The sequence below is a fragment of the Lutra lutra genome, chromosome 1 (genome assembly GCF_902655055.1).
Source record: "Lutra lutra chromosome 1, mLutLut1.2, whole genome shotgun sequence".
Lineage (NCBI taxonomy): Eukaryota > Metazoa > Chordata > Mammalia > Carnivora > Mustelidae > Lutra > Lutra lutra.
This window is the reverse complement of record NC_062278.1, coordinates 69,624,499-69,642,225: the sequence shown is the minus strand read 5'-3', so window position 1 is coordinate 69,642,225 and position 17,727 is coordinate 69,624,499. Positions and strand designations below refer to the sequence as shown.

Here is a 17,727-nt window from a genome sequence, read left to right as displayed (position 1 = left end):
AATGACCAAAGATGTACAGTGAGCACAACAGTATTGATATTAACTAAAATGTACTAAGAGCCTCAAGGCTCTAAAGGATCAAAGAGGAATATTGTGTAGTGATACAAGGGAACAATTAAACCAGCACTCCAATTTTTAGAGAATAGGCAAAACAGGAATAAACAGTCACAGAAAAAGAAACACTAATGGAAATTATACAAATGAAAAGGTATTCCACCTCGTTCATAAAACTTATAATTTAAAAGTACACTGAGTACCACTTTCCACTCTATAAGATTGGCAAGTATTTTTTTTTAAAGATTTATTTATTTATTTATTTGAGAGAGAGACAGTGAGAGAGAGCATGAGCGAGAAGGTCAGAGGGAGAAGCAGACTCCCCATGGAGCTGGGAGCCCGATGCGGGACTCGATCCCGGAACTCCTGGATCATGACCTGAGCTGAAGGCAGTCGTCCAACCAACTGAGCCACCCAGGCGTCCAAGATTGGCAAGTATTAAGACATTTGATTAAACACTCTTGTCGAGGGTGTAGGGTAACATATGCGCTCTTATACTGCTGGTAGGAGCTTAAATTAGTGCAGCCATTATAGGAAGCAATTTCACAATAATTAATCATTCACATTTCTTATAACCCAGCAGTCCCAATTTTTAGGAACTGGTTGTACTGATGTGCTGTCAGATTTGGAAAGTGAAGCTTAATCTTAGCAGTATTATATGTAATAGCAAAATATTGGAAACTGATAGTTCACCAGTAAGATTTGATTAGTGTTCAATACATACAGTGGAATAGCATGTAGATATAAAATTGGAAATAAGAATGCTATGTACAAGTATTAATGATCTAAAAGACACATTAAGGTAACAAAAGTGCAGATCAACTTCCTATGTATATAATCATTTGTTTAAAAAAATGCCACGTACAGGGGCGCCTGAGTGGCTCAGTGGGTTAAGCCTCTGCCTTTGGCTCAGGTCATGATCTCGGGGTCCTGGGATCGAGCCCCGCATCGGGCTCTCTGCTCGGCGGGGAGCCTTCTTCCCCCTCTCTCTCTGCCTGCTTGTGATCTCTCTCTTGGTCAAATAAATAAATGAAATCTTAAAAAAAAAAAAAGATGCAACCTACAAACACATAATGTTTCTTGTAGGGATACACAAAGACTTGATGTTCCTTATCTGGTGGTAGAGAAACCATGACTGTCACAAAGAAGTTTTTAATTTTAATGAAGTCCGGCTTACCAGTTTTTTCTTTCAGGGTTCATACTTTTTGGTGTGTGTCTAAGAAGTCATTACCAGAAGTGCCTGGCTGGCTCAGTTGGTAGAGCATGTGACTCTTGATCTCAGGGTAGTGAGTTCAAGCCCCACATTGGGTGTAGAGATTACTTTAAAAAAAAGTCATTACCAAATCCAAGGCACTTAGACTTTCTCCTATTTTTTTTTAAAGATTTTTATTTATTAATTTATTTGACAAGGAGAGCGATAGTGAGAGAGGGAACACAAGCAGGGGGAGTGGAAGAGGGAGAAGCAGGCTTCCTGCCGAGCAGAAATCCTGATGTGGGACTCAGTTCCAGCCCCCAGGGATCACGACCTGAGCTGAAGGTAGACTCATAACCATCTGAGCCACCCAAGTGCCCCTCTCCTATTTTTCTTCTAGGAGTTTTGCTGTTTACATTTGGGTCAGTGATCCATTTTGAGTTGTTTTTGATACAGGTGTAAGATTTATGTCTAGTTTTTTTTTTTTTTTTTAAGATTTTATTTATTTATTTGACAGAAAGATCACAAGTAGGCAGAGAGGCAGGCAGAGAGAGAGGGGGAAGCAGGCTCCCTGCTGAGCAGAGAGTCTGATGTGGGGCTCGATCCCAGGACCCTGAGATCATGACCCGAACCAAAGGCAGAGGCTTAACCCACTGAGCCACCCAGGTGCCCCTAGTTTTTGTTTTTGCATGTAGATCTCTGGTTGTTCTAGTCTCATCTGTTGAAAAGCCTGTCCTTTCTCCACTGAATTGCCTTTGTACATGAGCTGAATATATTTGTGTAGGTCTGTTTCTGTGCTCTCCATTCTGTTGTATTGACCTATTTTCCTCTTCTTTTGCTGATACCACATTATCTTCATTACTGTGGATTTATAGTAGTCTTAAAATTGGGTAGGGTTGGTTCTCCATCTTTTTTTTTTTTTTTAATGATTTTATTTATTTGACTGAGAGAGAGACAGCCAGAGAGGGAACACAAGCAGGAGGAGTGGGAGAGGGAGAAGCAGGCTTCCTGCCGAGCAGGGAACCCTGCATGGGGCTCCATCCCAGAACTCTGGGACCATGACCTGAGCCAAAGGCAGACACTTAACTGTTGAGCCACCCAGGTGCCCCTCCATCTTTTCTTCTTTGATATTGTTGTATTGGCTCTTCTGAGTCTTTTGCCTTTTCATGTAAGTTTTATTTTTTTTTAAAGATTTTTAAGATTTTATTTATTTATTAGAAAGAGCATGTAGGAGCAGGGGAGAGGGGCAGTGGAAGAGAGAGAGGCTGCTCAGGGAGCACATGACACAGGGCTCGATCCCAGGACCCCAAGATCATTGCCTGCCTGAGCTGAAGGCAGACACTTAATTGACTGAGCCACCCAGACACCCACATGTAAATTTTTTTTTCTTAAGATTTTATTTATCTGACAAAGAGAAAGACCACAAGTAGGCAGAGAGGCAGACAGAGAGAGAAAGCACGGTAAGCAGGCTCCCTGCAGAGTAGAGAGCCTGATGTGGGGCTTGATCCCAGGACCTTGAGATCATGACCTGAGCCAAAGGCAGAGGCTTAACGCATTGAGCTACCCAGGTACACCCCCCGCCATGTCAATTTTATTATTTTTTTAATTTTTTTCCCCCAATGTAAATTTTAAAATTAGTTTGTTGATAATCCACAAAATAACTTACTGGGATTTTGACTGAGTATGTACTGAATCTGTACATAGAATAACTGACATCTTAACAGTATTGATTTTTCCTGTCCCTGAAAATGTACTATCTCTCCATTAATTAGATCTTTAATTTCTTTCATCAGAGTTGTGTGGTTTTCCACTTACAGCTCTTACACATATTTATTGGCTATATACTTAAGTATTTCATTTTTTGGTGCTAATGTAAATGGCCTTGTGTTTTTACTTTCAAATTCCAATGATTAATTGCTGGTATATAAGAAAGCAGTTGAATTTTAAATATTAACCTTGTATCCTACAACTTTGCCATAATCACTTACTAGTTTGAGGTTTTTATTTAATTGCAAATGGTATTTTTAATTTCACTTTTCAGTTCTCTGCTAGTATCTAGACATACAGTTGGTTTTTGTATTTTGATCTTACAGCCTGCCGCTGTGTGTAACTCAATTCTAGTAAGTCTTTTTTAAATTCCTTAGGATTTTCTCTTTTTTGGTAAGTTTTTATTTAAATTCCAATTAGTTAACATACAGTGTAATATTAGTGTCAGGTGTACAGTATTGTGACTCAGCCCTTCTGTACAACACCAGTGCTCATCACAAGTGCCCTCCTCAATCCCCATCCCCTGTTTAACCCATCCCTCTCCCTTCCCTCTGGTAGCCAGCAGTTTGTTCTCTGTAGTTCATTTTGTGGTTTGCTTCTCTCTTCTTTTTTCCCTTTGCTCATTTGTTTTGTTTTTTAAATTCCACATATGAGTGAAATCATATGGTATTGGTCTTTCTCTGACTGATTTATTTCATTTAGCATAATACTGTCTGGCTCCCTCCATGTCATTGCAAATGGCAAGATTTCATTCTTTTTATGACTGATATTCCATTGTATATATGTGTATCACATCTTCTTATCCATTCATCAGTTGATGGACACTTTGGCTGTTTTCATAATTTGGCTATTGTAGATAATGCTGCTATAAACATCAGCCTGTATCCCCTTGATTTAGTATTTTTTGTTTCTTTGGGCAAATACCTAGTAGTGCTATTGGTGGACTGTAGAATAGTTCTATTTTTAACCTTTTTGAGGACCCTCCATACTGTTTTTCACAGTGGCTGCACTGGTTTGCAGTCTTACCAACAGTGCAGGAAGATTTCTCCATATCTTCACCAACACCTTGTTTCTTGTGTTGTGGATTTTGGCCCTTCTGATAGGTGTGAAGTGATATCTTGTGGTTTTGATTTGCATTTCCCTGATGATAAGTGATAATGAGCATCTTTTTCATGTATCTGTTGACCATCTGTATGTCTTCTTAGGAGAAATGTCTGTTCATGTATTCTGCCCGTTTTTTAATTGGATTATTCATTTTGGGGGTGTTGAATTTTGTAAGTTCTTTATATATTTTGGATACTAACCCTTTATCGAATATATCATTTGCAAATACCTTCTCCCATTCTGTAGGTTGCCTTTTAGTTTTGTTGTTTACTTCATTGTGCAGAACCTTTTTATTTTGATGTAGTCCCAGTAGTTTATTTTTGCTTTTGCTTCCCTTGCTCAGGAGACATCTAGAAAGAAGTTACTTTGGACAGTGTCAAAGAAGTTACTGCCTGTGCTGTCGTCTGGGATTTTTATGGTTTCAGGTCTCCCATTTTAGGTTTTTAATCTAAATTTTGAGAGTTTTAAAAAAATTTTTTTTAATTTAAATTCAAGTAGTTAACATGTGTTATTGGTTTCAGAGGTAGAGGTCAGTGTAAATTTTGAGTTTATTTTTGTGTATGGTGTAAGAAAGTGGTCCAGTTTCATTCTTTTGCATGTTGCTGTCCAGTTTTCCCAACACATTTGGAGACATTCTTTTTCCCATTATATATTCTTGTTTTGTCGAAGATTAGTTGACCGTATAGTTGTGGGTTCATTTCTGGGTTTTCTTTTCTGTGCCATTGATTTATGTGTCTCTTTTTGTGCCAGTACCATACTGTTTTAATTACTACAACTCTGTAATCTAACTTGAAGTCTGGATAAATTCCTTAGAATTTTCTGCATATACTGTCATGTCATCTGCGATTAAAGACAGTTTTACTTTTCCTTTCCAATTTGTATTTCTTTTTCTTTCCTGATACCACTGATTAGGACTTCCAGTTCGAAGTTGAATAGAAATGGTGAGAGCAGAAATCCTTGCCGTGTTTCTGATCTTAGGAGGAAAGAAAGCATCAAGTCTGTGTTTCTAGCTATGATGTTAGCTGTAGAATTTTCATAGCTGCTTTCCATCTGGTTGAGTAAGTTTCCTTTTTAATCTTAGTTTTCTGAGTGTTCTGATCATGAACAGTTGTTGAAGTTTGTTAAATGTTTTTTTCTGTACCAGCACAATGATTAAATGGTGGGGTATTTTTAGCCTATGAGTATGGTGAATTACATTGATTGATGTTTACTTTTCACAAAAACTTGGAATTTCCTGGATGAACACCGCTTAATTATGAGAGAAGCTTATAAATTCTCCATTTGGAGAGTATTGTTGCTTAGAACCTGTTCTATACTATTTTTAATCCTTTCTAATCTAGAGATGATTCTGGGATTCCTGAGTAGCAGCAGGGAACCAGCTAAGGTTAGGGTACATACATTTATAGTGAAACTAATTGTTTCAGGCTTTGTAACATTTTTGAACAGATCTTTACAACCTGGAAACAGCAATAAAGGAATTTGTGGGCTAAGCAGTAGGAACAGAAGGAATTCACAGTTCTATCAAGAGTGCTGCTGGAATGGCTCCCTGTAGGGACCGTAATAGTGCATTTCTGCCAAGAAGTGAACCTTAACTTTTTTTTTTTTTTTTAATTTTAATTCAATTAGCCAACATAGAGTACATTATTAATTTCAATTAGCAATAATCGCGCCTCGGATAAACCTCATTGGCTACGATACTGCCACTGCGCAAAGCTATTAATTTCAGATATAGAGTTGAACTGTTACTTTCTCAATGAGAAAAAATTTAAAAGGAGTTGGAAAGGTGAAAAAGGTAGGGAATTAGTGTTAAAGATTATTTCAGTGTTCAAAATCTTAAAAATAAATTAGCTTATATAATTTAAACTTGTATGTTTAATTTAAAAGGCTGCTAGTGTTTGCCCATATTCTCTTTGTCAGATTTTACTTCACTATTTAAGTCCTAAAATAACTAGTAAGCTTTTGTTTTATTTTATATTACTTTAAACAGTAGGTATAAGCAACATTTAGTTGCTATTTCTATACAGATTCTTTGGCAGGCTTCTGAATCTAAGGTCATGTTAGGGTGAGTTTGGCCTCTCTTACTGTGCAAGACTTAATAAGAGATTGTATTTTAATAAACACAGTGAATGGTTCTGGCTTTGCCTTTAGAATCTGGGTTTGGTTTCAGGATATTTAAAAATATCTTAATGATCTGAAAATAGACAGCTATTCCACTCTACAAATAGTTTTATTGACCTGCTCATTCTAGTAGCTTGCTTTTCTTGAAGGACCTGTGCCATTTCTCTCTCGTATTTTTTCCTGTGTTTGTCTACAAGATATATTTTAGTAAATAAAACCTAAATAGTAGTGTTAGGTTACCATAATAAATAATTAAATGCTAGAATTAGTAAGAATTATCTTTTAGGAAAAAATATAAAGAGTTCCTGATTTAAAACAACAAAAAAAGATTAAAATTAAAGTATTGTTTAAATAGGCTGTAGTTACCACATCTTTTATCTTCCTGTTAACTGCTTTCACAATGTATATTGTGGTTAGGTAGTATTACATCACTTTGCTCTGTTTTTTTTATTGCATGTTGTAGATTTATAAATAGCTTTAATAATGCAATATGTTATTCCTGAGTCACAATAAAGTGACTTTTTTCATTTTTAATATAAATTTTTATTTTTTTAATCTCTATTCTGATAGTTCATATAAATTGCTTTATTATATATATTTTTAAAGATTTTATTTATTTACTTGAGGGAGAAAGAGAGTGTGAGCAGAGGGAGAGGAAGAAGCAGGCACCCCCTCTGAGCAGGGAGCCTGATGAGAGGCTTGATCCCAGGACCCTGAGATCATGACCTGAGCCAAAGGCAGATGCGTAACTGACTGAACCACCCAGGGCCCACTAAATTGCTTTATTTTGAAAAGTATGATGGTGATACATGATTTTATAGTGTTTTTTATGTTTATTTTATAGTTTATTTATAATTATTTATATTTTTTATATTTATATATTTTATAGTTTATTTTATATTGTTTTTTATGAAAGGATGATAAACTTAAATTCTTCTTTTTGGAGGAAAGGATATCTGCAAACTTGTTTCTTTATTTTAATACTCACTTTCAGTGAGTCACCTTATAACTCAATTGGCAGAGTACTGTTGAAATTAAAAGGACTTTATGTGATTTCTTATTTAATTAGTGTTTTGAAAAATGGAGTTGATCTGATTGTTTTGTTTCCTTTTCCCATATGGCCCATTGTTATTTTCACAGAAGAAAACCTTTCCACATATTTAACTTGAGCTAACCATCTTGCTTACTTTTAGTAACAACTAAACTGGCGGGACTCAATCCTAGGACCCTGGGATCATGATCCAAGCCGAAAGCAGATGCTTAACCAACTAAGCCACCCAGGCGCCCCCCAACATAGTGTTTTTAAAATTAAATCTAGCAATTTAAATACCACATGTAGGGGCACCTGGGTGACTCTGTTGGTTAAGAATCTACTTTTGGCTCAGGTCATAATCTCAGGGTCCTGGGATCAAGCCCCGCATTAGAATCCCTGCTCCCCAGGAAACCTGCTTCTCCCTCTCCCACTACCCCTGCTTGTGTTCCCTCTCTTGCTCTCTCTGTCAAAAAATAAATAAAATCTTTTTTAAAAAATTTAAAAATCAAGTGTTTATTGTTCAGGAAAAGATTAAATTACCTTATTCTGACATTTAATCTGGTTTCTCCTCCTCTTATTTTTTTTTTTTACCCACTCCCTCCCTCTCTTCTTTTTTATAAATTACATAGTGAATAAAAATGGTCGCTGAAATCTTTTTTTTTTTTTTAAGTTGTATCTGTCTTGGCTTTTAATAGCATAGATTTATTCTTGTCTATTTTTATGCTTTATATATGGAATCCTATGGTATTTTTTCTTTTGTGACTACCTTTCCTGCTGAACGTTATGTTTGTGAGATTCATCCATATTGTATGTAGTTGTAGTTGATAATTTTCTCATTATTTTATAATATTACACTGTGTGAATAAATCATAATTTATTCATTCTAATGTTATTGGGTATTTGGATAGTTTTCTGTTTGGGGATATTACAGTTAATGATCTTTTTTTTTTTTTTAAAGATTTTATTTATTTATTTGACAGAGAGAGATCACAAGTAGACATAGAGGCAGGCAGAGAGAGAGAGGAGGAAGCAGGCTCCCTGCTGAGCAGAGAGCCCAATGCGGGACTCGATCCCAGGACCCTGAGATCATGACCTGAGCCGAAGGCAGCGGCTTAACCCACTGAGCCACCCAGGCGCCCCTACAGTTAATGATCTTATGAACATTCTAGTCCATGTCCTTTGGTGAACATATACACACATTTCTCTAGGGCATATACCTAGGATTGGAATTGTTTGGTTAGAATATACATTTGCTCAACTTTAGTAGATACTTCCAGATGACTTTTTCCGAAGTGATAATACCAATTTACACTGCTACTAGCAGTATATGAGGATTCCCTATTGCTCATATTCTTGCTAATACTTGGTATTTTTTAATCTTTTTCCTTATACTCATTCTGGTGGGTATGTAGTGGTAGTGTAGTTTTAATTTACATTTCCCTGATGATTAATGCGGTAAAGAATCTTTTCCATAGTTTGGTTATGAGTTATAATAAAACATTGTTGTAGTATACAGTTCTGTATCAGATACATTTTGTTTCATTCCAGAAAGCTGAATTACAAGAATTACTTTACAAGCATTGCATGCATTTAAAGGATATTATAAGTCAAGTCCATGGATGTGGATTTTTAAAATAGCATACATGTAATACTTAAAGTAAGACTGAAATATTAATATAATATCCTGTAATATAACATCTAATGAAATTTGGTTTGAATCTGTCAAGTATATTTTTATAATGAATTTTATTTCTGTATGACTTCAGTTATAAAATTGAAGATAATGTTTTTTGGCAAAAAGAAATAAGTAGGTTGATAGACTTTGTTGGCTGTTGTAATAAGAAACATCACTAGATTCAAATAAAATATAAAGTACTACACAGATTTTTATATTACTTTAGAGCTTTGATAACTTTGAAAAAATTTTTTTAAAAGATTATTTCTTTATTTATTTGAGAGGACATGAGAGAGAGAGTATGAGCAGGGTGGAGGGGCAGAGGGAGAGGGAGAAGCAGACTCCCTGTGGAGCCAGGATCCTGATGCAGGACTCGATCCCAGGACTCTGGGCTCATGACCCGGGTAAAAGGCAGATGCATAAAGCATCGTCTAAGCCACCTGGGAGCCCGAAATGTTGTTGTTGTTGTTGTTTTTTAAAATCTTAACATCTTGATTTTCTTTCCATTTTATCTACAAATACCCTCTTCGTAACTCTATGTGTGTAATTCTTGGAAGTGATTTCTTTCTTCTTCTTGTCAGAATCCTTAGCATAAGGTGGAAAGCACAAAACAATTCAGAACCTCTCCACCAAAACAATTATGTGTGTGTGTATATAATTTTATTTACATCTTTATCTAATTTATTTTTAAGGTATTTACTGTAATTTAACTTGATATAAATATAATTTTATTAACCTCATTGGTATTTTAAGATTATATTGTAATGGCAGGCTCTTGAGAACAAAGTAGGACTTGGCCCTAGCATAGTACCTGACTTATAGGGGCTTAATATTTGTTTGTTGAATGGATGAAACAACAACAAAATTTACTGTCAGATTTTTCTTTTTTCAGGTTTTCTGGGAGTTTCCACTTGTCTCCTCCCCTCCAATTTTGCCTCTCTAGTTTGTAAAGGAGCATTTGAGGGGGAATAAGAGAAAGTTGTTCTCTCACAAAGTTGTGAAATTTTTCAAAGTGGAACTTAATCTCTTAAGATAATCAGTGAAGTAAGAAATTCTACAATATATATTGATTGTTTACCAACAAAGAGAACTAGAAAAAAATGGTGTTTTATGAGGAAGAAAATAAAAGAATCTCGAAATATGAGGAAAGAGAACTGTAAGCAGAGAGCTTAGAAACAATGAAACTGTGTCTGGGTTGCATCTGTTATCCTGGATGATATTAATGAATTTTATGTTGGGTGTTTTTTTTCTCAGCTTTTTCTTTTTCTGGATCACAAAATTTTATAGTATACTGTTGAGTTAAAAAGGCAGCTAATCCTCTAGAAATTGTTGATTGTTTTGCTGGCCAGTTTTTAAAGCTTTCCTTGGTTTTTGGTTCCAGATCTTTAGACCTCACTGTGAACCAACAACAAGTCTTAGGAATCGTGGATACAGTCATTGGAAAATCTTAACCGTATGTGTTAGTGTGGCTATAGAGAAAATGCATGGGACTTAGGCCTGCTACTTCAGGGTTTTGTTTAATATGTATATCAATTTTATATAATCAAAGCAAATACAGAAAATTGCTACCGAATTTGGAGAAAAATAGCTGAATAACTGTTGTTTTATTCTATAATACCAGATACTCGAATTCAGAGATAGTCTAGATTTTATTTTCTCTCATTACTATGTTCTCTCTTTTAATATCTAGATTAGTATACCAAGGCAAATTTTAAATGAATTGGATATTTAAAAAATAGAATATTTAAAAATGTTAACTGACGCAGAAATTCCTAGAAAACACAGGTTAGAACAGGCTTTACTTAAATAGGTGAATTAACTGTCCTGAAGATATAAGTCCTTTAAGGCAATGTCCTTATTTCAGTTTCTATGAAAATTGAATTGGGGATCTTGTAAAATGATTGTGACTGTTTTGCAGGCCATGAGGAGAGAAGAGTGATATCTGGTATATCTGGAACACAAACCTTAAAGGATTCTAACATAAGCACATACTAAGCCTGGGGGAAAATATGTCATACTAGCATGAACTCTGAGATGATTTGGATAGAAAACCCTATTATAAAGCCAAGGGCTGAGTCTAGGGGCTGTGATCAAAGAAAACTTCCAGCATCTATCTCCCTGCAGTCATATTTAGTTCTATACTATTACCCATTCCCTTTTAACTCATCCTGTATTTTGGAGAAAAAAAAGAAATGTTTTTCTCTGACATTTTTCTGTTCACATTAGATGGTTGGAATGAAGTCACTTAAACTTAATCTACTGAAATAAAATAATTTATGGAATTAATGACACTGAAATTGTTTCATCAAAGTACTCTTACAAATTCTGGATTATTTGTTTAACCACAGTTCACAGCTCTTCACTTGTACACTATCCTTAAATTTCAGAAATTCCCTTCTGAATGGGAGAGTCAAAACAAGCCACCCAGGAACAGATTATTTTCCTGATTGGGAGAGCAGTATTAATTCTTAACACACACAAAATCAAGCTGAGAACCACAGCTAATCCGAGATTTGGAGTTTTTCTTAGCTTTGTTATTTTACTGTATTATTTTACTTATCTTTCTGTTTTTATGCAATTTCCTCAAGTGACTGAGCTGAACTCAGAGAAATATTCTTGTTTTGTTTTGTTCTTTTAGAAAGATCTTATTTTGTTCCAGAAAGGCTATGCTGTCCTTAATGAACTTTTGTTATGCTGGGGTGGCCATGGAAATACACCAAATGGTGTATTTTTCTGCTGGTGGGAGGTGTGAGTGAGTGACAGCCACAGCTGTGGCGCCTCTGGCCCACCACCTCGTCCTTGCTGAAGCTACCCATCCTAACTGTGGCTGTTCTCAGCAGTGGGTGGGCATGATGCTGTACCAGTGCAGGCCCATTATTTCGGGGTGCGGAACTCCTCTACTGGCCACAGCATTACTTACCTATTGCCACATAACAAGTTATCCTAAAACCTGACAGTTTAAATCAACAAACATTTTGCATCTCAGAAAGTTTCTGAGGGTCAGAAGTGGCTTACCTAGGTGATTCTGCCTCAGGGTCTCTCATGTATTGTATCCAAGCTGTTGAGCGGGGCTGTAGTCTTCTGAGGGCTGGACTATGGAGTGGAGAAGGGTATTGAGTGTGAAAAGTTTTTCACATAAACATCCTGAAAATCTCCACTTATTTTAAACCTCATTTCCAGATCATTGTGCAAATTTCCCCTCTTGGTGTACACACACTGCCACGTAAGTACATTTCACAGTCTGGCTCCCAAGCACCTCCACTACTTAGTCAAGCAAAATCACCTGGAGGCATTTTAAAAGTCAGTGTATGTCTGGAAGATGTTCTTCTTCTTCTTTTTTTTTTTTTTTTTTAAAGATTTTATTTACTTATTTGACAGAGAGATCACAAGTAGGCAGAGAGAGAAAGGAGGAAGCAGGCTCTCTGCCGAGCAGAGAGCCCAATGTGGGGCTCGATCTCAGGACCCTGAGATCATGACCCAATCCGAAGGCAGAGGCTTTATCCACTGAGTCATCTAGGTGCCCCTGGAAGAGGTACTTCTAAAAGGTGTCTTACTACATGGCTCTTGGTAAGAGCCTCCAGTTCCTCCTTGGCTCCTGTTAGGAGGTTTCAGATCCTTGCCATATGGTGTCTTTATAGGCCAGCAATGGATAAACATTTTCTGGGTCCCAATTTGTTGGGGACAAGTAATAATTAAGTTTTCATCTTAAGTATCTCCTGTGAGGCACTTTTCCAAGTATCATCCCCACCTAGGGCTTCCAGATGTAGCAAATGAAAATATAGGACAAGATTTGGGACATACTTAAAACTGTAACAGTATTCATTGTTTATTTGAAATTCAAGTTTAACTGGATGCCCTGTCATCCTGCTTCATCTTCTCTGGGTTTAGTTGTCATATTTCTGCTTCTGTGGCCCCCTGTGCTATCCTGTTTCTGCATTACTTGTGCTATATTGAAATTGTCCATTTAGTTGTCAGTGTCTTCCCACTAGGGTAAAACTTCCCAACAGGTAGGAACTGTGTCTTACTTATTTTATGCACTGTTGAATCCCCAGTGCCAAGCACTGGCTTGACCTTTATAGGTACTCAGTAAATATTTGTGGGCTATTCAGAGAATGAAAACACTTGGTCTTACGATTGCATGCACTTTTCTCCTTTATCTTTTCTTCCTCTTCATTATCATCTTTATCAAGATGAATATCGGGGAATGCTGATAGTGAAAGGGCTAGGAATACCAAGATTTAGAAACTTGCTTTATCACTTTTAGTCTCTTCAGGAGATTTCTTTCCTTATTACAGCCTCACATTCACTGGGATTGCTGACTGTACCATTCCACTGTCCCTAACACTCTTTCTGCACTTTACCCCAGTGCTTTTCAGTTTAACGAATAAGAATAGGGAATCTCATGTAGATTAAATGACTCAACACAGGTTACCCCAGGGAGTCAGCTGGGTTTTGAACCCAGGTATCCTGAATATATTGTGATATGTATACTGCATTCTTCTTGTTTTATTGAAAGAGAATTATGGAGTCTGTGCATTGATCTACAAATGTGTGGTTGTATTGTGAACTGCTCTGCAGAGATATACAATAACCCTTATGGGAGAAGGGTTTGTAGTTGTTTTAGGGATATGAGAGGAGACACCTAAATAACAAAAGGTAGTTAAAAGTCAGTTAATTAAATAACCACAAAAAAGCTACTGAAAATCAGAATTATTTTTAGCTATATCAAATAATCGGGGTACTTCGTTAATATCCTTTGTATCTGCATGCCTATACTTAGGATAATGCTTTTGAGATTTATTTATGTTTTGTGTATTAGTAGTTCTTTTTTGTTGTTGTTGTTGTTCTTTTTTATTACTGAGTAGCCTTCCCTTATATGGGTTTACTGCAATTCGTTTATCCATTCATGAGTTGAACATTGGTGTTATTTCCACTTGTGGACTATTATGAATAAAGCTGCTATGAACATCCAAATACAAGCTTATGTGTTGACATAAGTTTTTATTTTTCTAAGGTAAATACCTAGGAATGGAATTGCTGGGTCATCTGGTAAGTGTATGCTTAACTTTTAAAAAATTGCCAAACATGTTTCCTAAAATGCTTATACAAATTGGTATTCCCATCAGCAACTTAAAGGAGCCCTAGTTCCCTATGTCCTTGTCAGCATTTGGTATAGTTGGTCTTTTTTCATTTTAGCTATTCACGTGGGCTTATGTGGTATGATAGAGTGGCTTTAATAAGCATTTCCTTGTACATCTTTTCATGTGCTTTTTTGCCATCAGCATATCTTTGGTAAGGCAACTGTTTAAACTTTTTTTTAAAACTATTTAAACTTTTTTTTTTTTTAAAGATTTTATTTATTTATTTGACAGATAGAGATCACAAGTAGGCAGAGAGGCAGGCAGAGAGAGAGAGAGGAGGAAGCAGGCTCCCTGCCGAGCAAAGAGCCCGATGCGGGGCTCGATCCCAGGACCCTGAGATCACGATCTGAGCCGAAGGCAGAGGCTTAACCCACTGAGCCACCCAGGCGCCCCCTGTTTAAACTTTTTGTCCATTGTCCTTTATTGGGTTGTTTGCAATATTATTGTCTTATTCTGGATATTTTATCAGATATTTATTTTACAAATATTTTCTCCCAGTCTGTAGCTTGCCTTTTTATCTTCTTAACAGAAGATAAAGGCACAAACATGTTTTATATTATAATCTGCAGTTTTAAAAATCAATTTTAAAAATTTAAAAAATTTAAAAAAAATCAATTTTAAAAATTCATGCTTATTTATGTTCTAAGGTATCTTTGTCTAAGCCAGAATTACTAAGCTTTCTCCTATATTTTTTCTTGGAGTTTTATAGTTTTTGCTCTTAAATTTATCTGTGATAAGTTTTGAGTTAAATTTTCATGTATGGAGTGAGGTGAGGGGTGAGTTTTATTCTTCTTCCATATGAATAACCAGTCACTATAGCATCATTTACTGATAAGATTGTCTTTTTCTATAGAATTGCATTGTATCTTTGTCAAATAGCAATTGACTCCTAAGTTGAGGGTCTGTTTCTAGATTCTGTTCAGTTCCATTGATTTAAACGTCTATCTTCATGTCAGTAACACACTTCTTACTATAGCTTAATAGTTCTCAATATAGGGTAATTTTGCCCCCCTCCCCCCGGTTCAACATGTGGCAGTTTCCGGAGACGTTTTTGATTGTTAACAACTGGCAGGTGAAAGATTTGCCTTTGATGGGGTAGAGGTTGGGATGCTGCTGAACACCCTAAAGTGTACTGGCCAGTTCCCCATCACAGAGAATTAGCCAGTCCATAATATCAGTAGTACCAACATTGAGACACTCTGTGTACCTGTATAGTAAGTCTTAAAATCAGGTAGTGTAAGTCCTCCAACTTTGTTCTCTTTCAAAGCTTTGTTCTGTTTCTGTTTGGGCTATACTAGGTCTTCTGCATTTTTGTATAAATTTTAGAATCGATATTTATAAATTTCTATAAAAGTGCCTGTTGGGATTTCGATTGGAATTGAGTTGAATCTGTAGGTGAATTTGGAAAGAAATGACCTCTTAATATTGAATCTTCCAATTTATAAGCATGGTTTATCTATCCATTATTTATATTTCTGTAGTTTGTCTCACCAAAATGTAATTTCCATTGTATAGACTTTGCACATATTTTGTTAAATTTATTGCTATTTTATATTCTTATGTTATTATAAATTACATCTTTTTATTTCAATCTCTGATTTTTTAATTGCTGGAATGTGGAAGTATAATTGATTTTTGTATATTGATCTTGTTGCCTGTGACATTGCCAGTAAACTCACTAGAAGTAAAATGTTATAGATTCCATAGACTTTTCCACATAGCCCAAACTTTTGTCTGTTTAACTTATTCCTTCCTTATTTTTATGTCTCTTTTCCTTTTTCTTGACTTAATGCCCTAAGAATATCTCAGTGTTGAAGCAGTGAAAATAGATATCATTGTCTTGTTCCTAATCTTAAGGAGAAAGCAATCAAATTTTTAACCATTTAAATGTGTGATTTTTGGGGCGCCTGGGTGTGCCTCAGTGGGTTAAGCTGCTGCCTTCGGCTCAGGTCATGATCTCAGGGTCCTGGGATCGAGCCCCACATTGGGCTCTCTGCTCAGCAGGGAGCCTGCTTCCTCCTCTCTCTCTGCCTGCCTCTCTGCCTGTCAAATAAATAAATAAATAAAATCTTTAAAAAAATGTGATTTTTAGCTAATCAAATTTTTAACCATTTAAATGTGTGATTTTTAGCTATAGGTTCTCAGTAGTTGCCTTGTAGCACATTGAGGAGGTTCCCATCTATTCCTTGGCTACTGACAGTTGTTACCACCAATGGTTGTTGAACTTTGTCAAATACCTCATCTGTATTGATTAAGATGATAGTGTAGTTTTTCTTTTGTATTCTGTTTGATACACAGTGAATAACACTGTCTGTCTTTCTTTCTTTCTTTCTTTCTTTCTTTTTTTAAATTTTACTGATATTAAGCCAACATTGGATTCCTGGTATAAACTCCAGTTAGGCATGATATATTCTTCTCTTTGTATATTCTTGAATTCAATTTGCTAAAATTTTGTTTAAAATTTTTGGGAGATATTGGTCTGTAATTTATGTTTTTGTTTTTTGTTTCCTTATGTTTTTACTTTTTGTCTGAAGTACCATTTGACCTTAGTTAACACCTTATTTTATCCAGCACTTTCAAGGGATTAACACCCTGAAAGAAGAGGTCAGTTTACTTTTTATAAAAAGTCTGTTGTGTTTTGAAGTGCTGTTTGGCAGGAATTGTGCTAAGCTCCTTTTTTTTTTTTTAAGTAATCTCTACACCCAACATAGGCCAGGAACCCACAACCCTGAGATCATGAGTTGCACACTCTACAGACTGAGCCAGCCCAGTGCCCCTATGCTAACTAAGCTCTTTATGTTCATTATTTCATACAATCCTCACAACCTCCTTGCAAGAATAGCACTATTATTATACCCATTTTAGAGATGAGAAGACTGAAGCTCAGAGCCACTGACTTTCCCAATTGGTAGAGATAGTTCAAATCACATTTTTCAGATTGGAGGTCAGTCTTCTTCTTCTTCTTTTTTTTTTTCAATAACATTTTTTTTTAAGATTTTTTTAAAATTTATGTATTTGGCAGAGATCACAAGTAGGCAGAGAGGCAGGCGGGTCGGGGGGGGGGGGGAGCAGGCCCCCCGCTGAGCAGAGAGCCCAATGCGGGGCTCAATCCCAGGATTCCAAGATCATGACCCGAGCCGAAGGCAGAGGCCCAACCCACTGAGCCACCCAGGCGCCCCTGGGAGGTCAGTCTTCTAAAGACATTGCTCTATTTTCCAGTCTCTTTCAAGAAATCTTTGATTAACATAGAACGTTATTGACAAGACCAGAAAGAATTTAAAGAACCATATCCCTAAGTAATCTCAATCTACCTCATTATGCTCATTGTTTTTAATATTATTTGTTTGCTAACTTGTTTTTTACTTTATTTTGAGAGTGTCTCTGATAATTGGCATATTAGCTCACCAATTTCTAAGTTTTATCATGTGCACTTTATTGTAGGTGAATTTAAGTATTTCTGATTGGTTGCTACAATGCTTCTATTTAAACCTTACATCTTTTGGCAGTTTCTAGCTGTTGTTAATCTGGGCTAGAGCTTCCTTGAGAGAAAATAATACTTTTTTTTCCCCTATACTCTACTCTGTATGCTTACTGATATCAGTATACATACTTCTGTATATGTAAAATTATAGTATGAGAGATA

At 36.1% G+C, this 17,727-nt stretch overlaps 1 protein-coding gene and 1 pseudogene across 6 annotated transcripts in view; one reads left to right on the top strand and one right to left on the bottom strand.

Moving 5' to 3' along the window:
• TFDP2 (transcription factor Dp-2) overlaps positions 1 to 17,727 on the top strand; it is a 202,032-nt gene that overhangs the window by 72,024 nt on the left and 112,281 nt on the right. The window contains exon 3 of one of the 6 annotated variants that reach the window (XM_047726719.1): positions 13,958 to 13,992. The exons of the other annotated variants lie outside the window; for them this stretch is intronic. The gene's annotated coding sequence lies outside the window, so the exon portion shown is untranslated. The remainder of the gene's footprint in view (positions 1 to 13,957; positions 13,993 to 17,727) is intronic. 6 annotated transcript variants of the gene reach the window in all.
• LOC125089420 (uncharacterized) lies at positions 5,677 to 5,832 on the bottom strand (annotated as a pseudogene).